Here is a 20052-nt window from a genome sequence, read left to right on the forward strand (position 1 = left end):
TATTATTTTAATTTTATTTGGGGAGTGAGCATATTTTTGGTTATTGTGAGTTTGTGCAAGTGGGTATGTGTGTGTATGCAGTGAAGAATGGATTAGAAAATATTTCTTTCAATTGTCCTCCTTCCCCAGCAGAAACACATGTTCACATTTATTATGTTTTTGCCTAACAGTGCAGACAATTACTGAAAAGTAAGTGCCTTATGTTTCAAACATGAAGAGATTCAAGATTTACTTTTAGTTCTGTTAATTTTTGTATTTGAGAAAAATATTCTTCTTTAAGGTATCTTGCTATCAGCTTTGGGTCATATGTGAATAGAATATCTTTGGTCTGGGGAGCCCGGGTGGCTCAGCAGTTTAGCACTGCCTTCAGCCCAGGGTGTGATCCTGGAGTCCTGGGATAGAGTCCCACGTCGGGCTCCCTGCATGGAGCCTGCTGCTCCCTCTGCCTGTGTCTCTGCAGTTCTCTCTCTCTCTCTGTCTCTGTGTGTGTGTGTGTCTGTCTCTCATGAATAAATGAACAAAATCTTTTTTAAAATTTTTTTAAAAATATATAAGAAAAAATATCTTTGATCTGATTTCCTTTGATTTGGTTACCCAGTCAGATTCAGAAGAATTTATCTCATTTTCTTTGTTTCAACCTCTTCTTTTTGTTCTTAAATAGCTTGGTCACCCTTTGGTAATATGTTCTCCCATGCAGGAAAGGAGTCAGCAAGCTTTCTTTTTTTATAAAGAGCCAGATAGTAAATATAGCAAGCCATATAGTCTCTGTTGCAACTATTCAGCCCCGAGCTTGTAGCACAAAAGTAGCCATAGACAATATGAATTAGTGTAGTAGTATCCCAATAAACTATTTATGGACATTGAAATTTTTCTTTTAATTTTCATGTGTCACAAAGTAGTATTCTTTTAGTTTTTCCCAACTATTTAAAAATGTAAAGACCATTATTAGCTTTTGGATTGTACAAAAATAGGCAATGGGCCAGATTTGGTTCACAGTCTGTGGTTTGCCAATCGCTGATCTAGACTAAGAAAGAAATAGGGTAGAGTGAAGTCTAGGCTTCCCTCTGTAATGATTGTTCACTCTTCCTGAATAATTGAGACCACCTGCATCAACATAGCTTAACTATTGGAACAGAGAACTTAAATATTTGCCTCAGGAAATCTTATCCAGAAAGATAAGATGATAAATCAATAACTTCACTATCCACTTGGAGAAATTTTTACATATCTAATTTTATCTATGTAAGCAGTTTGTTCATCTAGGCAAACAGCTTTTTCTATTAAGACAAAGGATCAACCACCTGGACATAAAACTTACTTAACAAGTAACTATTTACTTATCATGACTCACTTCAAGATCCTCATCTCACTAAATCCACCAATCCTAAACTACTATATCACAAACTTTCTCCAATCTCCCAATTTCCTTTCTTGACCCATCTAAGCCTCTTGAACTCAAGGCTCTAAAACCCTAAGAATATCTTCCTCTGACTTCATTCTTCTAAAGTATTACTTAGACTCTATCAAGGTGGTATTCTTCCTTATGGCAGTTATTCTAACAAAGTTTTGTCTGATTAATAGGTTTTTCTAGTCGTGTTTTGGAAGAGTTGACAACTCATCTTAGGAACAGCAGCTCTATCCTCAATTACTGGTTTTGTATCTCCTAGTTGTTTTTTTGGATTTCAAGATAGGCTAGCTTTCATGCATTTATTAAATAATTATACATCAACCTTATCTTATGTGCAAACCGTTCTTACTAGTACATGCAGAGTTGTCTCTTTTTCAGCAAGGTTGAAACTGTGAATGTCCTTTGTTTAAAGCAGCTATCTGCATATAATTCATGTGCCATACAATTCACCTATTTATACAATTCAATGGCTTTAGGAATACTATATTATTAATTTTTTAGAACTCTTTTTATTATACCTATAACATAAAATTTGCTATTTTAACCACTTTAAGTATACAGTCCATGGCATCAATCACATTCAGAATACAGTGCTTCTATTATCACTATTTTCCAGAACTTTTTAATCACTTCAAACAGAAATTGTAACCATTAATTAATAACTCCTCATCCCCTCCCTTCAGCCTCTGGTAACTTCTAATCTATTTTCTATGAAATGGGACTGCTGGATGGCTCAGTGGTTGAGCATCTGCCTTCAGCTCAGGGTGTGATCCTGGGGTTCCGAGATCAAGTACCGCATTGGGCTCCCTTCAGGCACCATGTTTCCCCCTTTGCCTATGTCTCTGCCCCTCTCTCTCTGTCTCTCATGAATAAATAAATAAGATATTTTTTTAAATCTATGAATTTACCCATTCTAGGTATTTCATATAACTGGAATCATATAATATTTATCTTTTTGTGCTGGCTTATTTCATTTAGATAATGTTTTCAAGGCTCATCCATGTAGCATGTGTCAACACACCATTCCTTTTTAATGGTTGAATAATATCCCCTTGTATGTATATGCCGTATTTGTTGGTCCGTTCATCTGTTGGTGGACATTTGGATTATTTCCACCTTTTGGCTAACGTGAATAATGCTGCAGTGAGAATCAGCTTCCAAGTATCTTGTTAAGTTCCTACTTTCAGTTCCTTTGAGAATAGGTATATTAGTGAAATTGTTAAGTCATATCATAATTCTGCATTTAGCCTTTACAGAAACTGCCAGACTGCTTTTGTATTGGCTGCACTATTTATATGCCCATCAGCATAAAAATTGTATAGCAATCTCTCCACATTTTCACCAACACTTGTTATTTTCAGGTTTGTTTGTTTGTTTGTTTACTCACAGCCATTCTAGCAAGTGTAAAGTGCTGAATGTCATTTTGAATCCAAAAATAAAGTTTTAAACTCATGTGTATCATTAACGGATACAATTAATGAAATTGATTCTCTACCTTCACACTGGATTGATCATTCAGCTAGGTACCAAATTTTATGTTGGAAATTAAAGTCCCTCAGAATTTTGAAATATTGCCAGGATCCTTCAAAAATATCCTTTTCTTTAAAAAAAAAAATCCTTTTCACACTTCCCTTCACTACCATCATCTTGGGTCCAAGAAAAGGAAATGGAAGGACATGGATACAAAGAAATATTCAACAATATGAAGAATACCTTATCTCTGTCTGAATCATTTTAACGTATGTGGTTGACAGGATATATTTTTTAAAAAATTAAGTCTATTCATGTGATACAAAATGCAAAAATTACATTAATACCTATCTACAAGAAATTGCATATGTATTCTTTATTCCCTTTTTTATACAAATTATAATATTCAACACAATTCCTGATATCTAATATAATAAGCTCATTACAATAAATTGTGAGGAGAGTCCTGGGTGGCTCAGTTGGTTTAGCATCTCCCTTTGGCTCAGGTGATAATCCTGGGGTCCTGGAATCAAGCCCCACATCAGGCTCTCTGCTCAGTGGGGAGCCTGCTTCTCCTTCTCCCTCTGCTTGCTCCTCCCCCTGCTCATGCACTCTCTCTCTCGGTCAAATAAATAAAATCTATAAAAAAATTAAAATTTAAAATTTAAAAATAATTTTAAAAACAAAATTAAATGATTTTTGTGAGAGATTTGGAGCTTTCCTATCCCTTCATTTGGGTCAAGATTATTGTCCTGTATACCATCTATCATTGTGCTTTTTGCCAAAATATTGTGATTGAACACTTTAAGTTTGTCACCCACAGTGTTTTGGTATTGAGGAAATTAACAAGACTTAATTTGGGACTCCTCAAAATTGAAATAGTTGTAAAAAATAAGATTTGGGGGGCACCTGGGTGGCTTAGTTGGTTAAACATAGGCCTTAGGCTCAGGTCATGATCTCAGGTTCCTGAAATAGAGCCTGCTTCTCCCTCTGCCCCTCCCCCTGTCCATGCTTTCTCTCTGTCTCTCAAAGAAAGAAATAAAATATTCAAAAGAAAAAATAATAGTCTTTTTTTTTTTTAAGGCAAGTATGGTGGAATGTTCAAAACCAGAACTTTGAAGGAGACAATTTAAGAGATGTTAAAAGACAATTTTCTGTAATGTGTACCACTCCTACATGTTTAACCCACGTGACCCAGAACTATCTGTCCAGGAATGCTTGTATAGGCAGACAGTCCTGGGAAAGACAGAGACAGGGACTCCCCCTGGATCAGATGTATTTGCATTCCCAGATAAGTAAAGATCAAAATGGTGACTCCTTCTGTGAAATTTACAGATATCTTTCCCCAGGAACTTTTATTTAAATTCCAGGATAATAAAATAATGTCTTTTTCTAGAAAGTAGGATAAGGTAGCTAGCAACACTATTAAGATCAGAGTCTCTGGGGATCCCTGAGTGGCGCAGCAGTTTAGCGTCTGCCTTTGGCCCAGGGCGCAATCCTGGAGACCCGGGATCGAATCCCACATCGGGCTCCTGGTGCATGGAGCCTGCTTCTCCCTCTGCCTGTGTCTCTGCCTCTCTCTCTCTCTCTCTCTGTGTGTGACTATCATAAATAAATAAAAATTAAAAAAAAAAAAAGATCAGAGTCTCTGAAACTTGGACTTCATCTTCTTTATTGAATTCCAAAAGCATGCATAGGTACCATCTGGCCCTCATTGTGTTGCCCTGTGAGGACTGGGGTTCAGGAAACAGGAGCTATGATGTTACCTTGGCTGCTGTGTTCATTATGAGTACACAGTTTTTGTCTCTAACACAGACATTTCCTGTTTTCTGCCAGTGTATATATAAAACCCTAAAGCAGCATAATGTGTTAGCTTGCAAGCAGCTTAAAATCTCATACCCTTCCTAGTTTCTGATTTAGCAAGAAGAGGTTAGGAAAAAATGAGTCAGAAAAGAGTGAATATATGAGTGTCATTTAAATAAATGGGGTGTTGGTCCCCTCCTAGAGTAATAGGATTTAAAAATAATAAGATTCATGGTTATTGGTGCTGCTCACTAATATATGATTCTCCCCCCACCTTTCTGACACATAGGATTACACATTGGGTTGGACCAAGTTAATAGTTCTGGCCAATGAATTATGAACAAAAGTGACACGTGTCCCTTTTTTGCAGATGTGCAAAAGCCAATCCTAAAATTTATGTGGAATTTCAAAGGGCTGTGAAGAGTTAAAACAGTATTTAAAAAGAACAAAGTTGGGGACTCATGTTTCTGCATTTAAAAACTTACCACACAAATATATAGTAATCAAAAATGTGTGATACTGTCATAAAGATAGTTGTATTGACCAATGGAATAGAATTGAGAATCCAGAGATAACCTATGCATTTATGGCCAATTGATTTGCAAGGGTGCCAAAGGCATTCAATGGGAAAAGAATAGTTTTTTCAACAAATGTTGCTGGGACAACTGGATATCCACTTGCAAAACAAAGAATGAAGTTGTACCCCTACTTCATACCACATTAGCAACTTAACTTACAATGGATTGATGACAGGGGCCCCCTGGTAGCTCAATTGGTTGAGCATCTGACTCTTGATTTTCACTCAGATCATGATCCCAGGGTCATGAGATTGGTCTTGTGTCAGGCTCTACACTCAGCAGGGAGTCTGCTTGAGATTCTGTCTCTTCCTCTTCCTCTGCCCCTTCCTCTGCGCATGTGCTCTCTCTCCAATAAATAAAATCTTTTTAAAAATGGATCAATGACCTAAATATAAGAGCTAAAACTATAAAATTAGAACAAATTATAGGGATAAATCTTCATGATCTCAAATTTGTCAAGGCATTCTTGGATAAGACACAAAAAGCATAAATAACAAAAGAAAAAAATAGATTGGATTTCATCAAAAGTAAAAAGCTTTTGTGCAGCAAAGGACATTATCAAGAAAGTGAAAAGACAACCCACAGAATGAGAGAAAATGTTTGCCAATCATAAAGGTTTTATTCCCAGAATATATAAATAACTCTTACAACTCAATTATAAGAAGACAAACAGCCTACTTTAAAAATGGACAAAGGAACAGAATAGATATTTCTCCTAATAAGATATATCAAATGGCCAGCAACCACAGTTGAAGACATTCAGCATCATTAGTCATTAGAGAAATGAAAATCAAAACTACAAAGATATCCACTATGTTGGCTATTATTTATTTATTTAGTTAGTTTAATTTAAAGTTATTTATTTATTTATTCATGAGAGACAGAGAGAGAGAGGCAGAGACACAGGCAGAGGGAGAAGCAGTTTCCATACGGGGAGCCCGACGTGGGACTCGATCCCGGGTCTCCAGGATCACACCCCGGGCTGCAGGCGGAGCCAAACCGCTGTGCCACCGGGGCTGCCCTATGTTGGCTATAATTTAAAAAGAGAGAGATTGAGAGAAGAAAAATAAGTGTTGGTAAAGATGTGGAGAAATAGCAACCTGTGTATATTATTGGTGAGAATGTAAAATAGTTCAACCATGTGGAAAACAGTTTAGTAGTTCCTGAACAGTTGAACATAGGATTATCATTTGATCCAGAAATTCCAGATATATACTCAACAGAATTGAAGACAGAGATTCAAACAAATACTTGGATACTAATGTTCATTACTATTGTAAGTACTACCTACAATAGCCAAAATATCCAATCCAAATATACATCAACAGATAAATAGATTTTTTTTAAGTGGCATGCTACACACTAATGAATCTGAAAACATCACACTAAGTGTAAGTAACCAGACACAAAATGTTACCTACTGCATGACTCCATTTCTATGAAATATCCAGCATAGGTAAATCCATAAAGACAGGAAGCAGATTGGTGGTTGCCAAAGACTAGAAGATAAGAGGAATGCAGAGTAACTGCTTAATTGGTACAAGTTTTTATTTTAGGGTGATGAAAACGTTTTGGAACTAGATAGAGTTTGTGGTTATACAACATTGCAAATGTGTTCAATGTCACTGAATTATTCACTCTGAAATGGTTAATTTTATTTATGCGAATTTCACCTCAATTTTTGAGAAAAGTGACACATGTCATAGCTAGGATGAGCATTTAAGTGCCCAATGTGAGAGTTGCCACAGTTAAAGATGGAAACTACTTTGTCAGCCTGAGTGAATGACTAAGTGTCTAAGATGAACAACATATCTTGAAGAAACATGGGGACATGTAATTAGCAAAAACCTTTGTTGTTTTATGCTATTGAGATTTTGGGTTTTTTTTTTTCTGCAACAATCTAGTCTATGATTAATAAAGTGCTAGTAAGAACTATAGCATGCTGTGGGGTTTATATAACAATGAAGCTGGTGTGAAGGATTCCTCAGGGAAGTTGTATTTGAGCTGAGCTGAAGAATCCATGAAAAAGACAAGGGAAAACATTTCAAAAAGAGAGAACATATGTGCCAAGGCTCTGAAGTGGATAAAAATGTGGCATATTCATAAATGTGGTTTATATTTTGAAAGCAAAGGGAAGAATGGTATGCAGTGAATATAATAAAGTAGAAATGGAGAGATAAAGCAGGATCTTACAGGCCTTATTAACAATTTTGGTTTTTATGATAAGAATAATAGGAAGTCTGAATGGTGTTAATGAAAATAATTACAATAATACTTAATATTTCTTGAAGACTTACTATGTTCCATTTACCATTCTGACAACTTCACAAGTATTGTCATTCAATCCTCTGTAAAAACTCTTTGAACTAAGTATTATGATCATCTCTTAACTTATTGATTGAGATACTGAAACACAGAGAAGTTAATGTGGATTTTTTTTGCCTACTTGCTACGAAAATTTGCAAGTGGTAGAGCCATAATTTAAAATTAGGAAGTCAGGGGGATCCCTGGGTGGCGCAGCGGTTTGGCGCCTGCCTTTGGCCCAGGGCGCGATCCTGGAGACCCGGGATCGAATCCCACGTCGGGCTCCCGGTGCATGGAGCCTGCTTCTCCCTCTGCCTGTGTCTCTGCCTCTCTCTCTCTCTCTGACTATCATAAATAAATTAAAAAAATAAATAAACCCACTGTTTAAAAACAACAACAACAACAACAAAATTTAAAAAAAAAAAAAATAAATAAAATAAAATAAAATTAGGAAGTCAGGATCCCTGGGTGGCACAGCGGTTTGGCACCTACCTTTGGCCCAGGGCGCGACCCTGGAGACCCGGGATCGAATCCCACATCGGGCTCCCGGTGCATGGAGCCTGCTTCTCCCTCTGCCTATGTCTCTGTCTTTCTCTCTCTCTCTCTCTCTCTCTCTTTCTCTCTCTGTGACTATCATAAATAAATAAAAATTTAAAAATAAATAAATAAAAAATAATAAAATAAAAAAATAATAAAATTAGGAAGTCTAGGCTCAGGGTCATAACAAGATGTTCTATGCTTACTTTGTATTTTGCTGCCTTAGTCCTGAAATCACCCATTTTTTTCAATTAAAAGTCAATGATTCCTTTTGGGGGGAAGAGTATTTAGAAACTATAATCTGGACAGCCAGTGTGCTCACTGCTACTGGAGTGTCATTGCTTCTGGGCCACTTTAGTGAACAAAAATAGGAAGTGATACAGTTTTATTTATTTATTCATGAGAGACACACAGAGAGAGAGGCAGAGATGTAGGCAGAGAGAGAAGCAGGCTTGCAGGGAGCCCAAGTGATACAGTTTTAAAATCATGAGTTGATATTGACATTGCCAGATCGAATTTAACATTACTGTTTTCTCTCATTTTATTTTTGTACCTTCTTATCCTTTTGTATTTTATTTGTCTTACACTTGACTCTGGACCTTTTCTTATTTGCTTTACTCTATGATATATGTAAAATAGTTATATATCATTTTCCAAAGCCAATGTCATGAAGAAAGAAAGAAAGAAAGAAAGAAAGAAAGAAAGAAAGAAAGAAAGAAAGAAAGAAAGAAAGAGGGGCAAATGTTCTAAATTAAAAGTGATCCAAAAGACCAGACAACCAAATATAATGCATGAACCTTGATTGGATTCTAGGTAGAAGAGAAAAACAAACAAACAAAAACCAGCAATAAGGGCAGCTCCGGTGGCGCAGCGGTTTGGCGCCGCCTGCGGCCTGGGGTGTGGTCCTGGAGACCCTGGATCGAGTCCCACGTCGGGCTCCCTGCGTGGAGCCTGCTTCTCCCTCTGCCTGTGTCTCTGCCTCTCTCTGTGTGTGTGTCTATGAATAAATAAATAAAATCTTTAAAAAATATAAAAAATATAAAATAAAAATAAAAAATATAAATAAAAAAACAGCAATAAAAGGCCATGATGACACTGGGGAAATCTGCATATGGATTAGATATCAGATGGCATTGTAGAATTATACTTAATTTTCTTGTGTGGGTAACAGATTGTGATTATGAGGGAGACTCTCCTTATTCCTGAAAGATGTTTGCTGAGAAATTAATGGGTGAAGCATCATAATATCTGCAACTTACTTTCAAATGGTTAGATAAAAAAGCCTAAACACACACACAGACAATAAAAAAGTATACACTAAAAGGAATAATTTCCTTTTAAATGGAAAAAATGGCTGACTCCAGGTCTGAGGCAGGAAAATGTCAAATAAAAACAAACTCAGACTTAGGTAAGGAGAGACTTTAATGAGAAAGAAAGACTATTGTAGTAGCGAGAACACTCATATCAGAAATCCGCAAGCATCTAAAAATCAGACAGAAAATGATTTTTCTTTTATAGGGCAAAAGAAGAAAAGCAGAGTAGTGTAGAATCTTTTATGAAGAAACTGGATAAGCAAGAGGAAGGACTAGTGGGATCTGACAAGAAAAGGGTCTCACTACAGTCAGTCAACTTTAGGAGAAGCTAATAAGGGGGTGCATGTTCCACTTTTTTCACATATGTGCTTGCTGAGTCTTGGGGAGAGCAGAGCTCAGGGGCCTACAGGGAAAATAGAAACCTGACTACAGTTTGGTCAAAACAAAACAGAGGGAAAGAAATAGGCAATTGTGAATACTTAGAAAACACAAAATTAGCTTACAATGTCTTGATATAACCGTAGAATTAGATTTCCCAGTGTTTTGTTTTGTTTTGTTTTTTGAAGAGATTTCCTAGTTTTAAATGATGACTCCACCCTTGCAAATTTTATGGAAATGGCACAACAAAAAATTATACATTACAGATATTAAATATGACAAAATTAACAGTGACTGAATCTAGGTGAAAGATATATAGATATGCATTATTTCAATTTTCTTGTGTGTTTAAAAGTTTTTCACAATAAAAAGTTAGGGGGAAAAACACCCCAAAAAGATTCATTTTATAAAAATTTCAAGTGCTTGGGAATAAATCTAACAATGTGCAAAGTCTTTTGGGAGAAAATTATAAAACTTAGTGAGATACAGTAAAGAAAGCCTAAAAAGTAGTGATATACCATGCTTTTGTACAAGAAGGATCAATATCTCTAAAATCTCTAAGATTAATTTATAACAAACTGATTCTAAAGTTACTATTGAAGAACAAAGGACCAATCACAGTCAAATGCTGCTTTAAAATATATATTAATTATGATATTTTTTAAAAAAATGAATCAGTGGATTAAAAATGAGAGTCTAGAAAAAAGTCCCTTGCATATACAGAATCATGACTTATGACAGAACAGCACTGCAGATCAGCAAAGAAAGTATGGCTCCTGAGTAGAGGGTGTTGAGACAAAAAACAGTTCTAGGCAAATTATAGTCTTAAATATGAAAGACAAAATTATAAAACTTTTGGAAGACAAAATAAGAAAATGTTTTAAGACTTTAAAGTAGGCAAGTGTTTCTTAAACAACACATAAAAAACCTTTATGACCTTGGCCACAGCAATTTCCTACTAGACATGTCTCCAAAGGCAAAGGGAACAAAGGCAAGAAGTATGAAGGTCCTTTGGGTTTGCCAGTCAAGTTTAGAGTTTATGAATTTAGCGTGGTACCAATATACCTCGTTCATTTTCTCCACCGGGGCTTGGAAAAAGGCTACACAAATGTCAAAAAAGAGAAAGCAGAGCATTGGGGTTACCTAGAGTTAGAGCCTGTGAGATGAGGTAAGAGGACAGAGGGTGAGGAATTTGATTCTTCCAAGAAACCATTGCAGTAATTAATCATAGCGTTTAATCTGGACAGGGGTCAAAGAGTTAGGAGAGGATGGATGAATAGGGACAGAATATAGAATATTAGTGTCAGTAGAGTCTGAGGCCCTGTGAGTCAAAAATGATTGAGTGAGAATATTTATGAGCTGAATATTTAGCTTTTTGAATTTTTACTATGGTGTAAGTGCTATTGTAGACCCGGGGAAATTGCTGTTGAGTCAAAAACAGATATAGTTTGCTCCCTTAGGCATGTTGCATTTTAGTGGACGACCCAGAGAGTAATAAAATAATTGCACAAATAAACAGAAAATTGCAACTATAATAAGAAATAAGACAGAAAGGACTGAGTGATGATGTTTAAGGAATGCTACAATAGGGCCTGTGACCTATCAAAGAAGTTAAGGAAGGCTTCTCTGAGGAAGTGATTACTGATTTGCCCCTAAACAATGAATAAGAGAGAGTTTATTAAGTGAACTGATGGACTGGGTGTCTCTGTGCATAAGTTGAAGAGCTAAGTAAGACTATTTTAGGCAAAATGCAAAGAAAGAGATTATATTTGGTGAGTGAAATGTTTGAGATTTGAAGGCAAGAAAATTTCAGATAATGATAAGGTACTGAATGAACAGCACTGTCCAGCAGAACTAGAATGTGAGCCTCACATGCAATTTTCCATTTTCTAGTAAGCATGTTAAAAAACAAGAAGAGACAAATTATTGAAATTAATTTTAGTAATATATTTTACTGTCATATGTCAAAATATTGCCATTTCAACATGTAATTATAAGTTTATCTCAGTGATTACAGCATGGACTCTGGAATCTAATAAAGCTGGGTTGAAATCCTTGCTCTACTATTTGTTTTGTTCTATCAAGTGTCAGCCAAAATAAATAATTTAGTCCTTATAACAAACATATGAGGAATATATTATTAACCATATTTCACAAATAAAGAAACTGAGGCACAAAGAAGTTAAGTAATTTGCTAAGTATAGAGCCAGGAATGAATCCAGTCAGTCTGGCTCCTAAGCCCCTACTAATGAACTACCATATATGGTCTTTGTATAGAATCTGGTGAGGTATCCCAGTGGAGATACCCAGGACACCATTGAGAATATGGAAAAGGGGCAGCCCCGGGGGTGCAGCGGTTTAGCGCCGTCTGCAGCCCAGGGCGTGATCCTGGAGACCCTGGATCGAATCCCACGTTAGGTTCTCTGTATGATGCCTGCTTCTCCCTCTGCCTGTGTCTCTGCCTCTCTCTCTCTCTCTGTCTCTACGAATAAATAAAATATTTTTAAAAAAAGAGAGAGAATACGGAAAAGGAGCCAGAGATGTAAATTTTAGAGTCATCAGCTAGTAACTAAGTTACATGAATCTTAATTCAAGGAGGTGCATATATGAAAACAATTTCCCCTCAAATCAGTGTTTTCGATCGTGCTTTGCTGAATTCCATTTTCATGTCCTATAACATCTATGGATAGAGTCCATGATCTCCGTTTGGGTTCCTCACTTTCAGTTATGAAGACTCAGTCCAGTCCAGTTAAAAAATACAATCACATGTCTAATTCAAAACTTCTCAACCTTTCATTTCTTACCAGAGTTTTGGCTAGAAACTGAAAGTAGTGGCTGGTGGGGGGTTGGGTCAGTAAGAGTCAGTTCCATTATTTCATTATTTCCTCCACCATACTGACATAAGATCTGGCTTTCACTTGATCTTTTCTTCTTCAAACTACCCCCACCCATTTTCCTCCAGCTTTTTACTGCTAGAATCCCCTCACTTGACCAAAAGTGTTTTGGGCCAACTAAAGGCCCAAGAAAACACATGTATCCCTGCCATGCCAAATAGAATTTTGACCACTCCAAGTCTACCTCTCACTGTCATACTGACTCACTGTCACAACTCTAAGGTTCATCTGAAGAAGACATGCTAATCTCCTTGTTGTAAGCATACCAAGCTGTCTCAGTGTTTCTATGGGAGTCTTCTTTCTCAGTTCTGTGAAGGAAGCAAGAACCATGTGGCTGTGGGCAATTCTGACTCCATATTCCTTTCCTCACCACTCCCCAGCCCTCTTCTATAGATGAGAGTTGGGATAGGGTGAAAGTTGGTTTGAATAAAGCCCATCCTGCTGTCTGTTGGTAAACCAAAGGGTGAAATCTAACCCCTAAATGGTGACTCTCTGTAAAATGCCATGAAAGTTGACCAAAACCTCAGGAACTCTAAAAATAACAGAGAAGTTCTACTGTGTCCGTTATTAAGAGTCAGCTCTCAATTGGATTGATAAGATTTTTTAAAATGGTATAGTATATTTCAAAGTTGTTAAAAAAATAAATCCTAGGAGTTCTCATCATGGGAAAAAATAATTTTTTTCTTTTTCTTTCTTTTTTTTGGTATCTATGAGATGATGAGTGTTAACTTATTATATTGCTATACATCAGTTATATCTCAATAAAACTTAAAAAATATGTTAAAATGTTATTATGCATTGGTAATGATAGTAAAACATTAAGTAGCCACTGTAGAGTCACATCTTGAAATGTCTTGTGTTGGCTGCATTATATCCAGAGTTGCCATGCAAAACACGTATCATGAAGGGTAAGAGGTCCTATGTTGGGTAAATATGTATGAGGAAGAAAGAAACAATTAGAAGATCTACACTAACAAGCATAATAAAACAAAGGAATTCCAGGAAAAAAAAAGTCAGAAACAATCAAGTAAGCTAATATACATCTTCCATCTCTCAGAGAAAGGAGCATCAAAGGCAAGGAGATAGAGCCCATAGAGAGATGTGTTCTATCATCCCAGAAGACCCAACTGACCCCAGACCCTGGCTTATGATGCCATTCTAGGTTGACTATAGCTTGAGAGTCAGCAACCAGGACCCACTGAAATTCTTCTCAAAAGTGTTTATTATATCACATTCACTGTTTCCTGGTACAGAGTATTTCCCAACACAGCACAGTGCCTCCTCTCCAGTGGTCTTCATATTGGGGTATTTTCCCTTAAGGAAACAAAGAATTCCATGATGTGCATGATGAAAAGCTTTAAAAAAAAATTTCTGTCTCTCAGCTTCTATTTGTTCTCTTATGGAACCGACCTACCTGGGAATGTGTATGGGGTCTGCTGGTATTCCAATCACCCTTCTCCCAACATATAAAACAAGGCATACCTCTCATCTATCCCAAAATGTATATAGTGTATAGAATGTTGAGGTGGAAAGATGTAAAAATGCTCTCTGAAGCACAAAATAAAGGAACTATTCACCATATTCAGCTTTATTTCATCTGGATACCCAAATGACCAACTCATGCCTTGACCAAGTAGCTATTTATCTCAGAATTACCTCAAAAATTTAATAGTTTAAAACAATAAACATAAACTCCCCTGAGTCCTTAAACTCATGGGGGGATTGCCTATATCACCAATTTGAACCCTCAAGATATATACAAGGGATCCTGGCCTCAGGAGAGGCTAAAGTAGAAGTTTCCAGCAGGGTTTCTTTCCCTCTGGTGACATAATAAAGCCAGGTTATCTAACTGGTTAGGCTGGTTGAAAACCATCAGTAAAGAAAATGACCTTGGGGTTTGCCAGAGGAGATTCAAATTTTAAACAGCACATCATAAATTCCAATGCCCTTATGTTAACAAAGAGTCAAAATCCAAACTTCCAGGCTTCCCCAAAGCTATAAATCAACCTATTGTCTATCCATGCTTCCCCAGTAAATGGACCTTCCTTTAAGAGCTCTTTGTGCAAATTCAACAAACTGAGGGGTTAAAAGCACATTAGGAAAACATCTAGACACAGAAGACTCAGGCTGATTTGGAAATCACTCGTTCAGGACACATTCTAAGTGCTCTCAGCATCTGTTTTATAGGAACTCTGTAAGTCTGATGAGACAGAAGAAGAAGGAAGAAAAAAGAAGAGAAATAAAAAGCAACACTTTGTGGGCCCATTTCCCTTTCTGTTTCTTCTCTTCCTCTTCTAAGCATTTTCACTTCCTCATCTACACCACAGTTCCCCTCTTAGCTGTATAAACTTCCCCTTCCTAAAAGGGCCAGTGTGACCTAGCTATCTGGTCCAAACTTAACCTTCTAATACCTATAATTTTGCTTTCACCCTTCTGACATTGATTATAAATTCTTTTCTCTTATTCCTGCATGCCTATGTGCTGGGCTCCTACTGGGTCAACATTTAGCTCATCCCAAGATAGAAGTTAGGCTTCCTGCTGTAGAAGATAAAATAGACTTGATATGTCCTCCCAATTAAAAATAAATATCACAGGGCATCTGGGTAGCTCAGTGGTTTAGCAACTGCCTTTGGCTCATGTCGTGATCCTTGGGTCCTGGGATCAAGTTTCACAGGCTTCTGGCAGGGAGCCTACTTCTCCCTCTGCCTATGTCTCTTCCTTGCTCTCTGTATTTCTCATGAATAAATAAATAAAATCTTTAAAAAAAATTTTTTTAAATACCATATGTATACCTGAAACAAATATGACACTGTATGTTAACTAACTGGAATTAAAATATAAACTTTAAAAAATAAATATATACCACAATATTAATATCCAAGTTCTACTTACCACTGTTTTTCCTAAGCAAACAGGTTAAAACCGATTTATAACCCTTAATATTTATGTGATTGATTCCAGTCACTTCTTTATTATTTTTTTTGCAATCTGTTTTCTCCTCAATAAATCTGTTCCCCATTCTTTTGGCTATTGAATTTTAGTGTGAGAATCTTGCTAATAAAGATTCAAGAATGATAAAAACTCCCTTTAAGAGACCATCCATGAGGTAAACCAACATACCAGGTCTAGTCACTGGGTCCTCACATCTCCAAGGCAGCCTTGAACTATAGTTGACCCTTGGCCAGCCCAAAGCAATGTGGTCTCTGAGTGTTCTTTACAATGTCAACTGATGATTTTATTGTGTACATCCAGAGCAATGTACAGGGCCATAGCAGCTTGTCAATTTGCTTTGCACGAAATCCAGATTGATGGTGTACACCTGGTTTCATTGTTGAGGTCCTGAGTTTTGGTTGCTACCATTGGTAGTACAGTAGGCTATGCCTATGTGACTAGTCCTCCCTTAGAGCCTCATACTCTGAATCCTGAATGAGCTTCTCTGAGCAAATACATTCCACCTATGTTCCTATAGTTTGCTTCTAAAGAGAAAGCATATCCTGTGTGTCTTCAGATTAGGAAGGACTTGTAATATGTCTTAGATTTCTCTATACACCACCTCATGTAGGTCGTTTTTTCTATTGCTTTTGCTCTGAAGCCTATGTTGTACTATAGCTGCAAGTTCGACTTGCTATTGAGTCTTGTAAAAATCACCAAATATATATATATATATATCCCTTGAAATGTCTGTGCTAACCAGTCATCCCATTTCTGTTTAAATATGTTCGGTAATGGTGAATTCATCACTTCTTGGTAGCACATAAATTTAGAAATCATTTGAATTTAATAATCATAAAATGCAATATCCCCAACTAAAAACTGAACAGAAAAATTGAGTGATAAGTAAGAAACTCATCACTTCTTGGTAGCACATAAATTTAGAAATCATTTGAATTTAATAATCATAAAATGCAATATCCCCAACTAAAAACTGAACAGAAAAATTGAGTGATAAGTAAGAAACTATTTTGTCAGAGCACTATCTTTTTTCAGAATCTAGGAGAGCCTCAAGATGGTAATTATTGATTTTTCATCAGAGATTATATCTGGAAGTATGGAAGAAAAAATCCACCTTTACAGCAATCACGAAAAGACAAATAATATCAAGTGTTGGGGAGGATGTGAAAAAATAGGAACCCTTATACAATGCTGGGAGGAAGAGTTTAGAAGTTCCTCAAATGTTAAACGTGGAGCTATCATATGACCCAGCAAATCACTTGTAGCTATACCCAAAAGAAATTAAAACATGTTCAAACAAAAACCTGTAGGGATGCCTGGGTGACTCAGACGGTTAAGTGTCTGCCTTCGGCTAAGGTCATAATCCCAGGGTCCTGGGATCGAGCCCCACATTGAGCTCCCAGCTCAGTGGGGGGCCTGTTCCTCCCTCCTGCTTGTGCTTTTTCTCACTATCTCTTTCTCAAACAAATAAATAAAATCTTCAAAACAAACAAAAACTTGTACATGAGTGTTCAGAGCAGCACTATTCATCATAGCCAAAATGAAGAAACAAATATCCATCAACTGATAAATGGATAAACTAAATGGAGTATTATCCAGCAATAAAAAAAAAAAAATAAAGTACTGATGAATGTTATGACCTGGATGAACCTTGAAAGCATGGTAAGTGAAAGAAGTTAGTAACAAAAGACGGCATATTATATAATTATATTATATATGAATTATATGAAATGTCTGAAATAGGTAAACCCATATAGACAAAAAGGAGTTGGTGGTTGCCTAGGGTTTATGATTTGAGTAGAAATGGGGATGACGAGGTGATGAAAATGTTCTAAGATTAATTTTAGTGATGCTGGGCAGCTCTGGTGGCTCAGCGGTTTGGCGCCGCCTTAAGCCCAGGGCATGATCCTGGAGACCCTGGATCAAGTCCCACATCAGGCTCCCTGCATGAAGCCTGCTTCTCCCTCTGCCTGTGTCTCTGCCTCTCTCTCTGTGTGTCTCTCATGAATAAATAAATAAAATTAAAAAAAAATTTTAGTGATGTTTGCACAATTTTATGAATACATCAAAATCACTGAATTGTATACTTTTTTATAAAGATTTTATTTATTTATCCACGAGAGACACAGAGACACAGGCAGATGGAGGAGCAGGCTCCATGCAGGGAGTCTGACATGGGACTCTATCCCGGGTCTCCAGGATCAGGCCCTGGGCTAAAGGTGGCGCTAAACCACTGAGCCACCCGGGTTGCCCTGAATTGTACACTTTAAATGGGCAAGTTCTATGGCAATTATTGGAACCTTCAATTCATTATTTCTAGACTAACAAAAACATGCTATTATTATACTGCACTATGTATTATGAATAGTTTACACACATATATTACTTTCATAATAAAATATTTTAAAATTATACACTGCTAGAATACCTTGCTACCTGTTAATTTTTTTTTTTTACTTGTTAATTTTAATAGATAGACTCACAGACAGTTTTTTAAGGAAAAAAATCTAGCTAAGTCACAGGGCTTTCCCCCCCATCATACATGGGGGAAAGAAAAGAGGAACAAATGATTTTCTGATTTGCAGAGCAATCTTATTAGAATTTATACTATTTACACATTCAGAGATGTCAGTTGCAACATTACTAGCAGGGCAACAAATTATCAAGTAAAGCAATCAGTCAGAATTATAAACTTCAAGGAAGAAGTTCACACAGCATGTCTGCTTATTTCTGGGAGAGTCTAGAGTAAAGATACCAATCCCTTGACCAACCTCTGGGAGCTAAATCCTTGGAATTAACATAGTTACTTGTCTTCGGAAAGCATTAAGACAAGATGATATCAGACTTTCAGTCTTGTTTGACATACATAACAAAATTTATCATGTGCATCTGCTTCCTAGTGTGAGGTCTGTACCATGAGTGGTCACATAGAAGGAATGTGCCTACATGACCAGATTCCCATAAGAATTTTTGGGCCCTAAGACCTAAGTGGGTTTACCTCAGCAGAGATATCTTATACACATTCCTATAATTTCCTCCTAGACTGAAAGCACTGCAGTGTGACCGACATGCAGGGAAGACCTGGAAGTCTGCATCTAATCTCTGGTCTTCCCCTATACACATATTTTTTCTGCTGATCCTATATTGTATCTTCTGTTGTATAAATTTAAGCCACGATTGTAACCTATTATTTAGTTAAATGAGTCCTACTAAATCTTCAATCTATTATTTTTTTAGGACTCTCAAAGCACAAGAATTTCTCTAAAGTTTATTTTTAAGGACATAGCAACTAAACATCTAAGTTTTAATAGTTTTACAAGACTCTTTACAAGACTCTTTTTTAAAAATTATAGGTCTGGGGAGTCTGGGTTGTGCAGTCAGATAAGAGTCTACTCTTGGTTTTGTTTCAGGTGGTAATCTTAGGGTTGTGAACTTAACCCCTGCATCTGGCTCCATGCTCAGCACATTGTCTACTTGGGAGTCTCTCTCCTTCTGCCCCTCTCACTTGTGCCCTCTCTCTCTTAAATAAACCCTAAAAAAAATTACACTTCCCAGGAAGATATTTGCAAATTATATATTTAATAAGGGGTTCATATCCAAAGTATTGCTAATTGTAAATTTTAACTAGATAAGACTCACAGACACTTTGGTGAAATAAGAAATCTAGCAAAATCCCAGCCCTCCCCACCCCCCATGCATGAATAAAAAAAGGAACAAGGAAGGAGTTCACACAGAACATTTAATTATTTCTGGAAGTATCTGGAGTCATGGTACCAACCCTTGACCAAACTCTGGGACTAAATTTATACAAATTCAACACCAAAAAAAAAAAAAAAAATTAATCTGGTTAAAAATGGGCAGAGGCCCTGAATAGACATTTCCTCAGAGAAGACATCCAGATGGTCAACAAACACTTGAAAATATGTTCATCATCAGGAAATGCAAATCAAAACCCCCAGGAGATATCACCTTTCACCTGTCAGAATGGCTAAAATTAAAAACACAAGAAACCACAAGTGTTGGTGAGGATGTGGAGAAAAAGGAAACCTATACACTTCTGGTGGAAATGTAAATTGGTATAGTAACTGTGGAAAACAGTATGAAGATTCCTCAGAACATCAAAAGTAGGGCAGCCTCAGTGGCTCAGTGGTTTAGCGCCACCTTCAGCCTGGGGTGTGGTCCTGGGGACCCGGGATCGAGTCCCCCCGTCGGGCTCCCTGCATGGAGCCTGTTTCTCTCTCTGCTTGTGTCCCTGCCTCTCTCTGTGTGTCTCTCATGAATAAATAAATAAAATCTCAAAAATAAATAAATTAAAAAAAGAACATCAGAAATAGAAATACTATATGACTAAGTAATACCACTTATGGGCATTTACCCACTAGAAATGAAAACACTAATTTGAAAAGGTATGTGTA

Source organism: Canis lupus, chromosome 25 (assembly GCF_048164855.1).
Source record: "Canis lupus baileyi chromosome 25, mCanLup2.hap1, whole genome shotgun sequence".
NCBI classification, from domain to species: domain Eukaryota; kingdom Metazoa; phylum Chordata; class Mammalia; order Carnivora; family Canidae; genus Canis; species Canis lupus.